Source organism: Sciurus vulgaris (genome assembly GCF_902686455.1).
Source record: "Sciurus vulgaris genome assembly, chromosome: 7".
Taxonomy (NCBI): Eukaryota; Metazoa; Chordata; class Mammalia; order Rodentia; family Sciuridae; genus Sciurus; species Sciurus vulgaris.
This window is the reverse complement of record NC_136467.1, coordinates 6,052,847-6,072,147: the sequence shown is the minus strand read 5'-3', so window position 1 is coordinate 6,072,147 and position 19,301 is coordinate 6,052,847. Positions and strand designations below refer to the sequence as shown.

The following is a 19,301-nucleotide window of genomic DNA, read 5'->3' as shown; positions in this document are numbered from 1 at the left end:
GGTGTGTAGAGAAGGACCTATAGTGTATTCCTGAGGACATCTCAAAAGGAATAGACAGTTTAAAGAGTCTTTTCCAAAGAAATAGTTTCCTTCTCATTTTTTCATATGGGAAAAAAATGAGATAAAGCCAGAAAAACTTGATTTAATGTTCATAAATTGCTGTGCCTCTTCTTGACATGGCCATATTATTGCAAAAGTTATAGATATCTACAAATGATAGAAAAGTAATCACACTGTTGATTATGAGCAATCTACCTGAAATACAAAAATTAACCTTCTGAAACTGTAACAGTTTGTTATGGAAGACATGTATGTAAATTTTTCCACCTGTGCTACTTTTTTATACAGGCCAAACCTAGCAGGCTCTCTAATTATCCTACCAGTGGGATGGCACAACAAGGGTGCTGCCGGCCCACAAATGCAATTTGATTCTCAGCATGACTGCAAGAATGGCAATTTACAACCTCCAACAAGTAACTATGAATATTAAGATTTTGTTAATTTACACAACGAAGAGCTCATTCTCTTAGATTAGTCAGAACAACTGACAAGGAACATTTTGAAGACCCTATATTAACACTAATTCTTTGGTGCTGGATTTGGAGTACAAAATTTATGGTAGTGATTCTAACAGTTATTATAGCTTTTACACATACCTGAGTATCAAGATATCTATCGTAATTATTCTTCTCATATCAGGAAAATATTTCACTTAAATATGTATCCAGAATTAAAAATCAAGTCATAAAGCAAATGCCTAAATTACAAATGGAACTGAATTACAAATCTCAAAGACATATGAATGAAAAGAAAACAAGCATAAAAGAAAACATAATGCATGATTCCATCTATCTCAAGTCCAAGAACAGGCAAAATCAATGTACAGTGATACATTTCAAGAGGTGGTGATTTTGGGTAAGGGTACAGGTTGAACAATGGTGATCTGATGATCTGAAATCTGAAAATTTGAGTTTGGCTCAAAAATTTCTGAATTTGGGAGCATTTTGGAGTTCAGATTTTCCAATTAGAGATACTAAGTCATAAATTCTATGCGAATATTTCTAAATCCAGAAAGCTCCAAAATCTGAAACTCTTACTGGCCCAGGCATTTCAGATAAGGTGCACTCAATCTGCACTGACTCCACCAAGGGAGGCTGCGTGACCTGGACACTCTGGATCTCGACATGGACAGTGAGAAGGACGAGTGTAAGCAGGGAAAGGCTCTGAGATCCACATGAAACACTGAAACGTTTCTCCATCTGTATTATACCCCTCAACAAAAATGAAAAATTAGGCCCACAGTATAACTAATTAAAAGAATACTAGATCAATAGTACCAGATAAGTATCTAACAAATTTATAATTGTCTTTGATTTTCTTAAAACAAATTTTCCAGTGTAAGTGAAATTTAGTTAAGTACCAGAAGTGTATACACTAAGAAGGTTTTAAAACCCATCTCCATGTGCAGCACAGCATTACATATTTTGTATTTCAATGTGGCTACAACTCCTAATCCTCCTGTCAAGATTCCGACATAAGCCAGGCTATTGATGAAACAATTGCTACTCCTGTAAAGAGTTTTATTTGCTCTCGTTGCCTATCAGCCTAATACATAGGAGAATATATACTTGAAAAGGATCAAGTTCTATAAACAGGACTAAATGATTATGGAGTAGGCATCTTTATAATTGTGTTTTTACTATTTTTTTCCAATTGTTTCTCAAGGAGTACTGTGGAAATTGAACCATAAAGCTTAGCTTGACAGAAAGGCATTAGCCTACCACACTAAACCACAAAGATAGGAAAGACAGTTATTTATGAAGAAACACTGTTCCCTATTATCCTTCTGAGACTCTACAAAAGGGCTAAATATTGATGCATCTCCAAGTCACCTTTCCCCCACTTCTTGTATTAACAAGCAGGAGTATGTTTTAGATGCTCCTAATTTGTCAAGATCAGGTGAACAGAGCTGTCGCACAGAGCACACTGCTCTCATTCCTACAAGGGCTCCGCAGCCCTGCGGGCTATTAATAATTCACGGGTCTTTCTTAGTTCACACCAGGGGCATTACTCAGAGGGCATCATTCTTATTGAGAGAAGTTAACTGCGATGGGCAGATAAACAACACACAAGTCAAACAAGAAGAAGTCTCCTCTGAATTTTGAGGACATTAAAGGTCTGTTAAGGAGCTCCAACTACAATAGCCATAAAAAAGTGGCTGGCATTCTTCGGGTGCTTACACAGCTGTTAGGCCAGAGCCAACCCTGCTTAGAATCATGTCAGTTGTAATAACACAGAAATATTTCTAAATAATTCTCCTCTGCCGTGTTCACGTAGCCAGTGCTATTGGGCATAATTATGCTCTCAGTTCCTGACGAGTTCCTCAAACTAAGCTTCCTGACAGGAACATGACATGGTTCCAGCATTACCTATTTATCAAAAATACACAAGGGCCCCAGCATTTTATGTCTAAACACACGTGTCTTTGGGAAAGGAATACAGGAATATCATCTTTTATGGTCCTCCTCATAACACATGGACTCCCTGAGTGAAGGCTACTCCAGATAAATTCCATGTTACACAACTGGGGTCACGGCCTCGGAAATCTAATGGTGGGGGCGGGTGTCACACAACAGTTGAAGGCAGCAGACTGTGGCAAAGCCTGCGTCCTATGAGTGAGTGCCATGTTAAAAGGAATTTCAAAAAAAACATCAAGACTAAACCTAAGCAAAATATTGCTAGGTCAAATGTGCATATGTTGGGCGATTCATCTCAGATCCATGGCAGAAGTCAGAAGCCCTTATTCTGAGCACATGAGGACTCAAGAATAGGACAGGATGTGTTCCTTCATCTAGATGGAAAGTAGTTATGTGGGTTAAGTCAGAGCATTTATTTTCTTGAAGATATATTTGAAGAAATACATTTTATATCATTTTAGAATGGAGTCCAATCTAAATTGTTTCAGAGTCTGAACTTTCTAATTGTCAGTAAATAGTAAGCTTGCTCTAGTTACATATAATAACACCTAAAACTTACTGAAGAGTCATATGCCCAGTACCAATTTAAGCAATTTTTACGTATTCACACACAAAATGCGCACATCAACTCCAAGGAGTAGGTACCATTATTACCTCCCTTTCACTGATGGGAAACCAAGCAGGTACAGAATGGTCAAGTAATTTGTCCACTGATACACAGACTAAATAAAGAAGTTGTCATTCAAACTTAAGCAATCTTTTTTTGTGGGGGATAATCAGGGATTGAACTCAGGGGCACTCAACCACTAAACCACATCCCCAGGCCTATTTTGTATTTTATTTAGAGACAGGCCTCACTGAGTTGCTCAGCACCTCAGCATTGCTGAGGCTGGCTTTGAACTCGCGATCCTCCTGCCTCAGCCTCCAGAGCCACTGGGATTATAGATGTGCAGCACCGTGCCCAGCAGTTATCTCTTTGAAGTCCATAATGCTAGATGCTCATTGTCTCTTATTCCTTTACTCCACATAAATGCATCATCAAGGAAAAGGAGTAGCTTTCACTCATTAGCAGAACAGAAGCCAATTTTGAAGAGGCTAGTCTACATTTATCCTGGACAAAACAAACAAAATCTACCAGTTCAATCCGCACATGAATTACAAGTCTACCTCAGTTACCAGGTGAAAGAGTCTCTGGCACTAAGAAAGAGAAAACTTAGAGACAACCATGAATTAAGCAAAGTTTTGATAACTGTATGTACTAGCCACCACCTGCACCACAAGGGGATAGCAGGTCAAACAAGAACAGAGGATGACCTAATTCAGATTCTAACTGTGACCAGTCAGATGGTCACCTTTATTTTGCCTTTTACTAGTGGAATATCCTATGATAAAATAAGTAAGAAGAGCTGGGGATGCAGCTCAGTGAAGGAACACTTACCTAGAAGGCATGGAACCCTGGGTTCAATCCCCAGAATTGAAAAAAAAAAAAAAAAAAAAAAAGCATAGAAGTTGAAAAAACATCATTAAAAAAGTCCTCAAGTTCTTTTTTTATAATTTCAAATTTTATGCTATTGAGTCTATGATTACAGAGAATAACTATTAAGTGACTATACTCATGGCACTAATGTGACACTTTTATGTAGTAGTTAAAAGCTTTGGTCACGAAGGTTATGGAGTTTTCAAAAGCAATATTACATTCATTTAGCTGTCTCCCACTGAGCTCTTTAAAAATAAACAAAAATTCACCAAAATGAAAAATGGATTTTTTTTATTTTCCATGTGATAAGCATCAGATTATAAATAAGAAATATTTTCACAAATACATAAAAAAGGTTTTTCAACAAATACCCTATGTCTAAATATATAGCTGGAAATGTAAAGCTAGATCATTCCCATTTGATAATTATAAAAGTATCTTTTTTAGCTTATATTCACTTTAAACACAATGTTTTAGCATCAAATATTTTATTTTTTTCAATGAATTAAAAATATATGGCACTATCTCATAAGAGAGATAGTTACATGTACTACCTAATGGATTAATGCAGAAAAATGTCAACTTTTTGCAAAATTTCAAGAGTGTGTTTCAAAGAAACAAAACTTGGCTTTGAGATTTCAAAAAAGAACAATAACCATGGTTAAATGCACCTATCATTCTGTATTCCACCAACAACCTCTGGATGCCCCAAGATAAAAGGTCCTACTGCTAAAGAAGTTTGGCTAACACCTGAAGGATCAAGGCATATTTTTTTTTCTTTTGAAAGGCTCTGAAAAGTCTTGTTAAAAAAAAAAAAAAAGGTTAACTTTGTTAACAGTATTTCTCAAGCTTGGTTAACTCATATTCTTTTATCCAACCACTAATAATTTTGGAAACCAGTGTTTCATGGGACACATTTGGTGAAAGGTATTTAGTACCTCCAGTTAATGAATGATTTTCACATGTATTGTTATTGAATTCTCATACTTTCAAAACAGGTATTTTTTTAAAAGCCTCAACAAATAACCAATAATAAATAAGTTCATCCTGAATCAATACCCACGATGAGAAATGGAAGGAAGGTATCTTATCCACTGAAGTAGTGGCAGCAGCCTTGGGTATTGCAACAGGGAAAAGACAAACCTCCCACACAGATACTGTGCACCAGCCTATTTTACTATTGCTAGAGCTCCCCCTTCCTAGGTTCTGAAGACAACAGGTCATCATAAAACGTCATGTGTCTACATGCACGGATTTTTAAAAATCACTGGTGATTTGTTTTCAATACCCTCAGCCATACAATCCAACTGAGATACCATTTCCCTGTGTATCACACAGACATGCAGTAAAGGGTTAACACAGCAGGACTGATGTGTTCAAACCATGCACATTCTCAAGAAAAGTCTGACCCTGTGGCTTCTGTAATGTTATCTCTACCTTGGAATACCCTACCCCCTACCCAATAACAGTGTCCCTATATACCCAGGGTCTTGGGCCACACCAGTTTATATAACAATATAGTTATGGAAAAACACATGTTTTTGTTCACCTGGGACCCTGAGCCACACTGTATCAGTTTGACCTCTGGAGGGGCTGGAGACTAAATAACCCCTATGGTTATTCATACAGGTGCCCCATGTACAGGAGACCAACTTCCAACAAAATCCCTGGACACCAAGGCTCAGTGGACTTCTGTGGTTGACAAAAATGCTCCATGTTTTCCCACAAATCAATGTGGAAGACTCAAGCACTGTCCAGGCAAACCCACTGGGAGAGGATGCCTGGAAGCTCACAACTCCTGACTCTGCCCTACACTCCTTTTACCTTCGTTGATTTCAATCTGCATCACTTTGCTGCAATAAGCCATTATCGTGAATATGACAGATTTCTGATTTCTGTGAGTCCATTTAGCAAATCATGAAACCTGAGGGTGGTCTTGGGATCCCAAAACAGACCAGATTCTTCCCCAGAGATAACATTTTCAATCACATTTACTTGACTCCTTGGGCATGACTACTCTCTGTTCAGAGACCTAATAACCAATGAACCCCTAAGTTAATCAGTCTTCAGGTGTCAGCAGAAATAAGTGAACAGAAAGAATCATCCCATATAATTTGCACCAGAATATAAAAAGCAACTTCTGAAATTTAAGCCAATTATGGGAATCAACTTAAAATGAGTAAGATGAACCAAATGCAAAGTAGATCATTTTCAGCTCATTGCCAATGACTATTCTCCAGGCAGGAGATTAAGGTGCCTCACAAATACACTCCTGCAAGATTTATGTGCCCCACAAGGTCCTGCCTGAAGTAGTCACCTGCCTCCCTTCCTAATAATCCTCCTTTCCTGTCTGTCACCTTATAACATCTGCCACTAATGCAGCATCCTCAGAAGAGATGAGGTGGTAATTTACCCAACAGTCATTATAAAGGTATAAGAATCAAAGAAGTATGTTGTTTGTTCTACTTTTGACAACAAACAGTTTTCTCAAGTTCTTCTCTTAAACTGATCTTGGGCTGACAGTCAGTAGTGAGCTAGCTGCACCAACATCTGTCTGTAATGGAGGTGACATATATAAGGGTGACATATACATCATTGGATACAGTCACCATCTATGAGAGCCCCTTCCTTAAATGCATTAAAGGAACACAACTTGGATGGAGAACTATCTATCTGTTAAAGTTCATTCTTCTAACACCAAAATATGAAATGCCAATAACTACCTCCGTGCTTTCCAGAAACAAAATAAATTCACTATCTTTCTTATTTTGAGGGGTGACAGGTATTAAACTCAGGGGCATTCAACCACTGAACCACATCACCAGCCCAGTGTTTTGTATTTTATTTAGAGACAAGGTCTCACTTGCTGAGGCTGGCTTTGAACTCCCTATCCTCCTGCCTCAGCCTCCGGAGCTGCTGGGATTACAGGCATGTGCCACCACGCCCAGCAGATTCATTGTCTTGAATCTTAGATGCAACTCTTTCACATAATGAGTTTAACTGCAACTTCTTTTAAAGGGTCATTTGAAGAGGTGCACAGTGACACCATGATTCAAAGAGGAGGCAAGTTAGGAATAAGTGAGCTAACTCAACTTGCCCATGAGTTTTTTTAACATGATCTACATATGTTACGGAGTGTACTGTAAATAAATTTGTGCCTATTGACCTTGTGCAACTCCAGAGATAAATACTGGAGGAATCTGGTGTCTGGGACCAAGAAAAGGAAATAGAGTGCTGGTAGGCACTTCTGTCAATAGCTGCCATTAGCAGCCAATCCTGATCACATCTCTCATTCTATATGCCAGACGTTAGGGTGCTAGCAAGGAAACTCAGCAGAACAAGAGCTTTCAGAAACAGAAGTCCACATGAAGACAAAGCATACACAATGGGTATATTTCTATGGAAGGCCTTAGGAAATCTGCTTGCTTGCACAGGTGCTCCTGAAGAGAAACAGCAAATGAGCAGACAGGCACCTCCAAGCTTAGAGACTCTTAACTCCATTCAGAATTAAATTAAGTCGCTCCTAAAGACACATTATAAGCCTGAAAGAATTTAGTCACCTGTGACTAATCAAAGAGTTAACACACACACTTGAAAATTGAACAAAAATTAAACACAGTTGAATTTTAACCTTTATACTTTAAAAAAAAAATCAGTGTCTTATATGAAATTATGTGACTTGAATATAATCACACTTAATATTTTTTGACAGTATTAATTTGGGATATATGTTCAACTCCTTAAATCCTCTAAGATAGTTCAGTAAATTCTATGTTGCTTCCTAATAGATGTGAACTTTCAGTCCAGTGGGCATTGTCCTTGACTGGTTTCTTGTGTCAGATCTGCATGTATGTTTGTAACCAGCATTTAACAGCACGGTGATCCTATGAACAAAGCTCTAGTTGAATTTGTCATAAGCTTTTCATCTCTAAGGCTCTGAAGTCAACTTCTAGTAAACATCAATATGTTCCTATCATGTCCACACCTGTCAAATGTACCACAAGTCAGTGTAATCTGCAGATAAAAATGAGAAGAAATTGAACATATTTTATGGCTGTTCTGCTTGAGGGAATAAGAATAAAGTAAATCAATACTTCTTGTCATTTCCTGAAAGTACTGTATTCTCCCAGACATTTAGCCAGCATTTGCCCATTTAAACAAGGACAAAACCATAAAAAGAAAGTTTTTAACTCAGAAAATTAGTGCATCAATATTTATGGATCAAAGATATTGAAGCATTACTTCAAAATCTAAAACACATTTTAAAGGTTGGTTGATCTCAGTAATGGTAACTATCATTAAGAAAACCTAAAATTTCAAAAATAAAGAGTCACATCTAACCTCTTATTACTGCCACTGAAATATTACAGAATTTATAGCACCATTTAGAAATCCCAAGACATAATTTTATTTGTAAAATGAGAACTGCAAAAATATTCAAAACCTTTACTTACACAGTGTATTTTTCTCATTCACAGTTCTACCAACTGAGTAAGACATTGTTTTAGAACTCTCCAGACTTCACTGACCCATATGATCTATGATGTTTTGGAAATGGATGCTTCCTGATTACACTGATACACTGTATGTATATTTAAATAGTATAGAGTAAGACACTCAGAGGGCCTCTCAATGGTCTTTTGTATTTCAAGAATTTATTTCTGAATCTGAGCAACATATTGTTCTGGCTTGAAAACTTAATTTACAAGAATACTAGTTAAAGAAGCTTCAAGTGATACTTAGGAAAAGAGAAAGTATTAATAGTACGATATGATAGAATCAGAAGTACATGGGATTTGGAGTCAGAGAAACCATGAGTCCAAATCTTAGAGACCTATTAACTGCTGAGCTTGGCAGCAGTGCTGTCCTCTCTGAGCCTCAGAGTCGCTGCAGGAGAGGACTGTACAAAATGATGGCTAATGGGAGAATCAAATGACCATCTAACTATACAAGGGGTCTTACACAAGTTATCAGCAAATATTAGTTTCTCTGCTCTTTATAAACAAATTGATTACAGGAAAAATGATAAAAATTTTTAAAATCATGGACAGAGGGCAAAAATAAAATTTTGAAAAGAAAATATGTGCTGGTTGGTGCCCATGATTGCTAAATGTTTTGAAAGAAAACAATTAGAAAAATAAAATCAGAGTGCAAGATCATTAAAATCTCTGTTTGGGGTCAAGGATCAATTCTACAGCCTAGAAAAGATGTGTTTCTGCTGCATGAGGAAAGCCAAGCCTATGAGAAGAGGGATCCCAGCCCTTCTCTCCTTATGGATTTTCTCTTGAAACCTCTGGTTTTGAGATGGTGGGTTTGTTCCTGTTCCCTAGTTAGGCTTCAAAGATTGGGGAGGAAAGACTGTTGGAGGAGCAGTCATAAATTCATAAAGAAATTAGATACCAGTTTCACTGTATTATTTATTCAAATGATTTGTGATAAGAAGAAACTTTTAAAAAGCAAATTTTCACCAAATTCCTGATATTACATTATTTCACCCATAAATTCTTCAGGTACATATCACTAAAAGGAAACAGCTCTTTTGAAGTATTCCACAATACCAATAACATCTATAAATACTAATATTTCCTTAATATGGAATTAGTACTCAAATATATTCCACTGTCCCATAATTTTCTTTGTAGTTCATTTGCTAAATTTAGAATACAATTGTTTCCTTCCAAATAATTTAGTTTCCAAGGAGAACTGGTGATTGGAAACATAGATGACAGAAGATCACACATCCTTAAGCTTGGATGACTGATCAGGAGAGGTCATTATACCATTCTCCCCACTTCCCGATAACTTTCAGGTTTTCAATAAACTGAAAAGGCCTTCAGTTTGCTATAACACAACATTAAACAGACATACAAAAACAACAAAAAAGATAGCAATTAAAATAAATTATAGATTTGAACATTTTTTTAAAAAAGTCTCAGGTCAAGAAAAACGTGGAAATTCAGATCCTCCTACCACAAAGTAACTGACAAGGTAAAGTTAATTTATTGAAAAGCAAAGGAAAAATAAATTAATTGCAACAAAATACTAGTAGGATAATTTTTGAAATCCTCTGTTAACATGTATTTGCCAGGCCCTGTGCCAGGTACCAGCATGGCTTAGTGCTCAGAGATCAAAGGAAAAACAGACATGGTCCTCCCCCATGGTCCTCTTCTCTCCTTATCATCACCAAATTGAATAAGCAAAGTTCTTAAGTCACCATCTGAGTAAGAAGTGCAGGGCTGAAGAGAGGAAGTCAAATCAACATATTAAGAGCCATGAAGAACTAAGAAATGGTGCGACACATGCCACATCAAGCTACCTCACTCGTGTCCTTTTCAAATGGAAATCACAGGAGATGCTTCCGGAACTTAATTCATTTAGTCCCTGCACCTCCCTCCCTGGAGGACTTTGCAGATGTGCAGTGGGTCAAGAGAAGGAGTGACATGTGCAAGGCATCCCCATCTACTGCTAGATCCTGCTGGTCACGCAGTCAATCCATACCTTTTTCCCCTTTCTTCTTGCTAGCAGAACTGCCACTACTGGGGGTGGCAATGTGCCCAGATTTAAAAAGATACATTTCCCAATTTCATGTACAACCAAGGGCAGCCTAGTGACACAATCCTTGTTAGTGAAATTTAAGTGGAAGTCACTGGGTGGGCTATGGGGAAAATCCTTCACAAAGGACCAACTGATTGGGTCCTTTTTCTTCTTAGCCTCCTATCTCTTCTTTGTCTTACTGCCTGTAGCTCTAAGTGGCTCAGTTCAGGAGGACCAGGTCAATTACTAAATACGGTGGCTTCCAAAGTGTAAGGGGTTCACTTTTCTGAGTTCCCTGGCCAGAAAGACTAAGATTTTCCCACGTGTCCGGGCCACAGGAACTGCACTTGGCCACAGTCTAAAGGATGCAGAGAGGAATTTATTTCTAGAGCTCCCTTCCTCTCCTCCTCCAAGATAGCCCTCCGGTCTTCCTGCTTCTTTCACGCTCCAGCACCCACAGGTAGTTGCTTTACATATGTCTAGGTCATATAGCAAGGTCTAATATCAATTCAGATATACCAAAGTTGAACTTATAAAATATGATTTTTTTGCTTTATTGCCAACTGATGAGAAATGCAAACTCCAATATGATTATAACTGTAATGAGCAAGAAAAATATCTACTGGAGTGGACTGCAAAGCAATGCTTCAATGAGACATTATAATGAGGGACTTGAAAGACTTTTCGCAACATAATACTTAACTATCATACAAGAAGACAAGAATTAAGAATGGAAATGGACTTTTATCAGAATTGTGGTTGAATCACAAGTAAGAGGTTTAAGTAATCCAAAAGAAGTTTTTAAATGCAAGAGGCATTCTTAGAAAAAACTGACTCAATGGGTCAGCACTAGAATTAACCTTAAGACAACAGCCACTTTCATACAGTAGTAACTATTAAGTGACCAAAAACAATCAACAAACAAAAGTCCAGCAGAGCTGTGTGCCACTGAAAGTGCAGAGGGCTTGCAGCAATGTGATAAGAGCCTGTGAAGTCCAGATGATAAAGAAGCAGGACTCTTTCTAGGTCAGGCACAACTAGACTCCATGCTCAACTCACCCATTCTGTCCTCACCACTGAACTTTTGGGTTATCAAAAGCATAACTTCGAAACCCTCAATTCCAGACAGAAGCACATACCTATACGCCCACAAGATAAGACCAATGGAAGCTCATGATTGCATGGGGGGAATGGTTTTCCTTATAAATAATTCCCATGTATCTTCTATTGAAGTGCTTAAAAAACAGAATCAATTCAAACTGCTGAAAAACTATAGTATAATGTCTTTGTACAACTACGTATCTCCCATAAATTGATGTGTCTTTAAAAAATGAGCTGAAAATTATCTTCATCATTGTACTACAAGGTCAAGAAACTAGGAAAAACAGCTTAAAGAACAAAAATTTTATAGATCAGCACCTACACGAAATTTGCATTATTAATAAACTTCAAACACTAAAAACAGCAAGATGTCAAAATCAACTTTTCCAAATATCTACCATGATAAATTGAGTCTCTGTTTATTTAAAATTGTTCTTTTGGAAGCAATTAAATAATTAATCAAAAATTCCTGTTTTGAAAAAAAATCGTATTCTATTTTCTTTATAAATGTTCACTGTAAAGAGGTTTAAATAACTCTGATTCTCAGCTAATAATATGCAGGAAGCAGATACATACAAAAGCTTCATTTAGATAAAACAGACAAAGAAAACTACCATTTCCAAATTTTCTCCCTCAGCCCTCCCCACCCACCACCTTGATTCTGCAAATGGCAGAATAAATTAAAGCTCCTTTCTTCTACTTCAACTCCTTTGTCCTCTCAAGGTTGCCTAATCATATTCATCTCTCAAAATGAAGTAAGAAACATTTCAAAAGCTGTATTCACATTAAATCAACTTTCTGATTCGTGCATTGCAGGACTAAAGCAATGTAATCACATCTTAAATTGGTTTACAGCAGGCTGTCTACCTTATCCCAGTTCTCAGACTGATGAAATGAACAGTTTTAAAATAGCACTTTTTGAACTGACATGAGAATTAATAGTGTATAATTACCTCAGTGTTGACAAGTGAGAGATGTTTAACTCCTTAAATGAGTTTTCCTAATGAATCAGTGTCACAGAAAGGCTCCACTGTATGTGTCCTTTTCATTGATATCTAAGGGGACTGATTTAACCATAAAGGCATGTTTACAATCAGATCTTTTAATGATTTAGGTAAAAATTAAATGAATCAACTTTCACCTAATATCTGAATGTTTACTTAAGACTTTACTGTGGGTTTTTGATAGTATTCTGGGTGTTGATTACTAGGAAAATCTTATTTTACATTTTGTTTGTCTATTAAGAGACATTCGACCTTTACCTATATTACAGCAAAGCAAACATTAATATTAGACTCTCTATAACTTGAAAGTAAAAATTAAGTCATTGGGTTTAAAAAGCAGTCCAGGGAATATGTTTCTGACCTTTGAAGACTTCAATGAAGTCAACTACAATACAATGAAATAAACCTCTACTTTTTAAATAGGAAACTTTTATACACGTGAACATCTTATATCGTAAAGATTTTATCTTTACCATGTTGCACTTTAACATTTTATATTCATTCCTTATCTCTAATCCATGTTAATTAACTTGTAACTGTGTTGTTCAATTCTATTTTAAATCCTGTGGTTAACACCAAAACAGATTTATGTCTAAACACCTGGGAGACAGAACACTGAACACCTTAAATTGCCAGTAGAGCTGGCAGATGAAATGTGATACAGGCCAGCTCTAGTTTACTTCGTTTTTGTATATGTCCTTCACATCTGCCAACTGTCCAGTTTACATGTGGGTCAGGCACAGGCCTAAGAACTTTGGACTTAATCTGATGGCCTTCGATGACATTGCCCACATTTTGCAGACAAGGAGGCTGTGCTTAGGAAGATTCCCAGCCCACAGTTGCATAAATGGCAATAGGTGGAGCCTAATTATGAACTATGAAACTGGGATAGAGTCCACACATACCATGGCTGGCAAATATTTTTCCATTTAGCTTATTTTTATAGTATCACCATTGTTTCAGCTGCCAGCAAAATGTGGAGAAGTTGGATTGTAATGTTATTCTTTTATCAATTAACATGTTTAAGAGACTAAATGCCAGCACTCTCCCAGGTGTGAGACTACAAAGGCACCACAGAGATCAGGCCCTTTGGCCAGTGATTGGAGGAGGGGTACTTACTTTGTAAGTAAGGGCCTCATTCAAGAGACAGGCAGGGCAGGAAACAGTTGAACCTGGGACTCGGAGGCATATTCTTGCTCTGGTACCTTCAGAGCCTCAGAATGACAGTGAGAGCAAAGTGTGAGAGGAGTGGCAGCCCCAGGTCTCAGAACTAACAGGAGAGCCAGAGTGGACCATGTACTTCACCTGGACAAGAGGGGCAACTATCAGGCATCAGAGGCTGCAGGGGGCAGTGGCCAGAAAGCCCACCATGGGAGTGTGGCATTCTGGGAGAACAAACTTCCTACAGGAAGTCAAGGCCTCCTGCCTGCACTCCCTCCCATGGATAGACTCTATCACCTCTCCCCACAAACTCTTAGAAGATTGAGCATCAGAAGTGACACTAGATCATGACTGTCAGTCAAATTCTGGGCTTCAGTCTTTCTTGGGTTTCCTGTAAAACAATTAGATATGTAAATGTCTCTGCCCATACTAGATTTAAATTTGGGAATATTTAAATCAGGTGTCTGGGTTCATTGGCACATTTTGCTGAACTGATACCTTAAGATGTTTTTAGCAGAGTTCCGAAAATGCAGAATAAACATGAATTCTTAAAGCATAATCAGTAAGAAATTTTACTCAGTGTTATAATACCTTGTGAATATCTAGAATAAAAATGTGTTCCAGATAAGAAAAAAAAGGCCTAATTTACTCATCTGTAAATCAGAGATGATGAGAACTATCTCTTGAAGAAAGCTAGTCACTATATGTAAGTTGGCCTGGTAAGATACAGCACAGAGCATGTACTCGAAGGTGGGCACATCTGAATCATAAAATAAAATGACTTCAGGACTTCATCTCTTATTTATATGGTTAAAATCTAGAAAAAATAATGACTCTTTAGTTCATCAGTTTTAAACTGAATCAAGTCATCTTACTCCATTTGTCAACTGTCTAGAGATACACATTGAAAGAAAATGTATTAAGATACAATGTAGCATCTCAAAGGTAAACATGTCTTAGGCACAGCTACATCCCAATATCATTTGTACTTGTATTTTCACTGATGTAGACTGAGGACAGCAGGGCCAGTCCAAACATTCTGGGCCTGAAATCCCGCTCTTTAAACCAGAAGTGCCCTTAATTAAGTGGAACCTGCTACTACTCTTTAAGGAAGACATGTTCTCAAGTACAAAAACCTAGAGATGCCTCTCTCTGAACTGACATTTAGCAAGCACTATCCAACATGGCACTGGGTTTTTTCAAATCTTCCCTCAAAATAATGGGATTGGGAGAACAGTTGTCAGTCATGGAAAAACAGCATCAAACACTGCATGGTAACCTCTTGAAACCTGGTTCCACAACAAAATTAAAAATTAAAAGAATGCATTTAACAGCTTATAAAGTTTACAGTATTATCTGCTCTGAGACACTGAGAGAATCAAATGACTTCCTTGGCCAGGGAGAATTCAGGTTCAATTTTAAAGTCCCCATTCTGTTACCCTCAGTCAGCCCTGTAGGAAGGTAATTATCAGGGCTTGAGGGATAGTCCCCGCTGTTTCCTAGAAGTAAACTCAGGAGCTAAATTAAGGCACTTAGAGGTACACTCTCAGGTTGTGCACAGCCTGGCTGGCCGACCCCCGTGGACTCCAGCACACAGGGCTAAACACTCCTGTTTATTCAGAGTGGGAAGAGAACAGAGCAGCAGAAACACTGCTTTCTATCATCGCCTTCAGCTCCTGCTAATCAATGGGAGTCACACAGCTAACGACCTCTTGCACGGTTTTAAAGTGCAAGTTTAAGTGTTATTTCATTGTAGTGTCCTTGTATTGGAAAGCATTTATTATGGAGTTTCAAATTTACCTGAATGTTGGGGGGAAAAGCCACAGCAGGAAAGCGGCCATTGTGAGAAAGGACATAAAATTCAAGCCATGAATTAAAGAGGCAAATGAAGGCACTCTCTTCCTTTATTAGAAACAGAAGAAACAGATTGTGCTCGTCTTGCTTAGGGCCACAGGCGCACTGCATGGAGTACAGCCAGCATCAGTCACACTCAGGAGCTCTGCTCTGAGGAAAGAGGAAGCCAGATGGGCTATTTACTTTCAACAAGATAATTCTGGAGGAAATTGTTATAAGTCAAAGAAACTTTTCAGCTTCATCTGCTATTTTATCCTCTAAACCGAGTCAAGAGGCAAGAAGGAGGGTTCTGTTAGGAAAGAAATAAGAGACCAGGCAAGAGATTTGTGGAAATAAAGAAAGGAGCAGCACAGGTTCAGGCAGCAGGGTGTCCAGCTGCGTGTGCTTGAAGGCCACACCAATGGGAGTAACTCACTCAACCTTGGACGAGCTATGCGACCTCTCTGAGTTCAGAGTAATGGGAGGGGGGGACAACAGCAGTGTCACAAGAGGTAATGAAGATAAAGTGGTACACATCAGACACAGCACTTAAAATACACCGCACAACACGAGCACTCGATAAAATCAGTCGTTATTTTTATTTATTTTCTCTATTTGCAAAATGTAAAGGAAACCCACCAGAGATCTAGATAAAGATACAGATCAATGACTGAACAATTCTTAAGAACATACCAAGAGCTAAATGCTACAGCAATCTACTGATGAAAGTGATATGTTTGGAAAAAAAAAAAACTTCTCTTTTATTTGCTACCACAGTGAAAGAGTAAAGTAATCCAGATAATTATAATTTATCCTTAGATAAAAATTTTCAGAGATTTTTCTACCTAAAATTTACTCCTCAAGGAACATAGCCATATATTCACAGAATAGTTCATTAAATTCTGAGTCGAACTTCTGGTATATATAAAGGATGTTTTCCAATGAAAAAAGGAGAGTTTTCCCCTTCAAGCTGCAAATAATGACTACTGTGACAAAATCAAGAAGGCCACATGTATTCACTATGGAAAGGCATCCAGTCACCCCTCTGTTAGGGTGTACAACATATAAATGTTACTTATTAAGCCAAATTAAGAGTTGTCAAAAGAAGTTGTGGGGTGATTAGGCATTCATGTTAACCTACTTTTATTTTTATAATTATAATATTATTTAATAATCATTGATGAGCTTAAGAGCATAAAAGATACTCTCAGAACAAAGTACTAAGCAATTATACTTGTCTACTGTATTTACCATGGTTAGAGAAAGGATTATTCTCCTTCCGAAGGGAAAAAATCCTGAGAAATCATTGATTTAGTTTTCAAAATTCATGGCTCTGATAAGACAGATACAAAAGTAAACAGCATATTTTAAAGCTATTTGGGAGATTTATAAAAAAAATTGTTACTATATTTAAATTTTTGCATTCCTAGTGACTCAGTCTAGCTGTTCCCCCCAAAAACCAAATAAATATTGACCATAAGAATGTTTGAAAAGAGTGTGAGAAACTACATCTATATCTATGCTAGAAACTTACAGATTTTATGCCCCAATTAAGGCCAGCAAATAAACTGAGAAGAGTCTGTAAGAAAGTTAATAGGAATGAAAATCATATCTTCGTTCCAATTATCATCTAAAAAGTTAATATAAAATAAAATTTCCCTAAGTACCACTGAGAAGCAAGCAACAGAGCAAGACAATTTTATATTTTCAATAATCTAGAAATGAGCAGGAGAGCTGATTCCCTTGAAAACAACCTACCAAGATTTTTCTGACACTGATTCTAAACAGTGATGATACATTAAGTGAAATGTGAAATGGATCATCCTCTTTCTCCTCTACACCTTGAATTTTCTCCCACTTTTAAACTATTATTGCACTAATTCAAAGGTCAAAATCTAATAGCCTTTGCTGTTCAGTTTCAATCACTTTTCTAACCCTATTCAGGGCAGCTTCACAATAAAATCCTGCCTGCTGTGATATAGCCAAGGGGAAGCTAAAGAGATGTGGGGGGCCAGTCTTCCTTGGTGCCTTGCATCCTACTGCTTGGGTATGCAGGACTTCAAGGGACTGGCCAGCCTATGACCGGAGCTCTTCCTCAGAACTGCTGTTGCAGATGGTAAGAAGAAGTAACCTCTGCCCTGGACAAAGAGCAGGCTTGTTTACTGTTTATCATAAAAGCAGCAAGTTCTCTAGGCTCAGAGTTCCCCAGGTACAGTCAAACACGCTCATACACAGCATCACCTGGACCACGGCATGTGGGGTGAGGCCTGCATGCCAATGCTCACGCTGCTGGCTGTGCCCTGGTTCATAAAATCCTTTATCTCTGACTCAGGAGCCTCAAGTCTTCTGCTAGCAACCAAGAAATAGCAACTGGCTAAACAGAGTAAAATCATACCTCTGACCAGTTTTTGGTGAAGGAAGGGATGCTGACAGAAACATGGCTGTCTAGAGGAGGAAGGAGAATGGACCCAGAGATTAGATTTGGGGATATGAAAAAACTCTCCAGGATCTGGGAGACAATATTCTTGTCCAAATGAGGGTCACTGGGGGTGGGTGAGGGGTGGGGATACTGAGTCTTCCCTGTCCTGCCTACTAATGAAGATAAAAGAGGTGGGATTGAAACAAGCTATGCAAATGGCAACTGGATCCTTGGTTGTTCACTTGTTCTCCTCCATTTCAGGGTGGGGTGGGTATGCTACTGTAACCACAGGGCGACGAGGTCCAGCACAAAGGCTACGTGGATGTGGTGGTTTATCTGAAGAATTCCCACAGCTGAAATAGTAGCATCAATAGTGATGACCTTTTTACCTGCCATAGGTCCTAGAAGGAACCAACGCTAAGTTCATTTAGCTGAGCTCCAAGTGGGCCACTTCTTGAAACCAACAGTAAATGTGCCTTGTCGACTGACGTGCAGCTGAGCTGTATCATCCATACTATGCGATCCTTCTCTCTACGCCGACCATAGCTTCTGTAAGAAGATAACTGGGCTAGATCTAAGGTCTCTCCATCCACAGGAATCTGAAAGACATGCACGTCCAGCCGTCTGATGGAAAAGGGAGGATGTTGGATATGGGTGCACAAGTTTGCATTCTACCTGGTCCATGAGAGGAAAGGACAGAGCATTCAATGACGAGGTCTGGTGCCTCTCAGCAGGTGCAGGGAGCCGAGGCCTCTGAGGAATCCCTTTGGACTGACTGGCTGCGGAGCTGTGGCCGCGGCTCCCCCATCCAGAGAGTAAGAGCTGCTGCATAGAGAGCTCACTGCCCACGTCTTCACCATGGAGCGCATGGCCCCTCATTTCTCTCTCTCTCCTCTCTCTCTCTCTCTCTCTCTCTCTCTCTCTCTCTCTCTCTCTCTCTCTCTCTCTCTCTCTCTCTTCTTTTTCAACAACAGCTATTAACCAGTGCCTTACAGGTGGAGTCAGCTGCCATACAGAATGCCACGACTGGGCAATTCACGAATAACAGAGATGTATTTGTCTCCAAGTTCTGAAAGCCGGGACATCAAAGGGCTTGGTGTTGGCATCCAGCAGGGGCCTTCCTGCTCCATCCTGACTTGATGCCACACACCACATGGTGAAACAGAGCTGGGGGAAGCCAGAGAGAGCTCCCAGGGTGATTCGCTGATTCATCCACTCCTGGGGACAGTTCTCAAGGCCAATCACCTCACCACGGTCCCATCTCCCAAATACCATTAACGTATGACTTTGGGTAT

The 19,301-nt window shown here is 38.6% G+C and overlaps 1 protein-coding gene and 1 long non-coding RNA gene across 3 annotated transcripts in view; both read right to left on the bottom strand.

The window, feature by feature from the left end:
- Window positions 1–19,301, bottom strand: part of PRKN (parkin RBR E3 ubiquitin protein ligase) — a 1,234,090-nt gene that overhangs the window by 1,199,547 nt on the left and 15,242 nt on the right. The gene's annotated exons all lie outside the window — the stretch shown is intronic.
- LOC306666355 lies at window positions 1,363–18,853 on the bottom strand. The gene is made up of 2 exons (XR_013765283.1): window positions 18,304–18,853; window positions 1,363–17,691 (listed from the first exon to the last, which is right to left on the bottom strand). It is a non-coding gene; the product is annotated as an uncharacterized lncRNA (long non-coding RNA).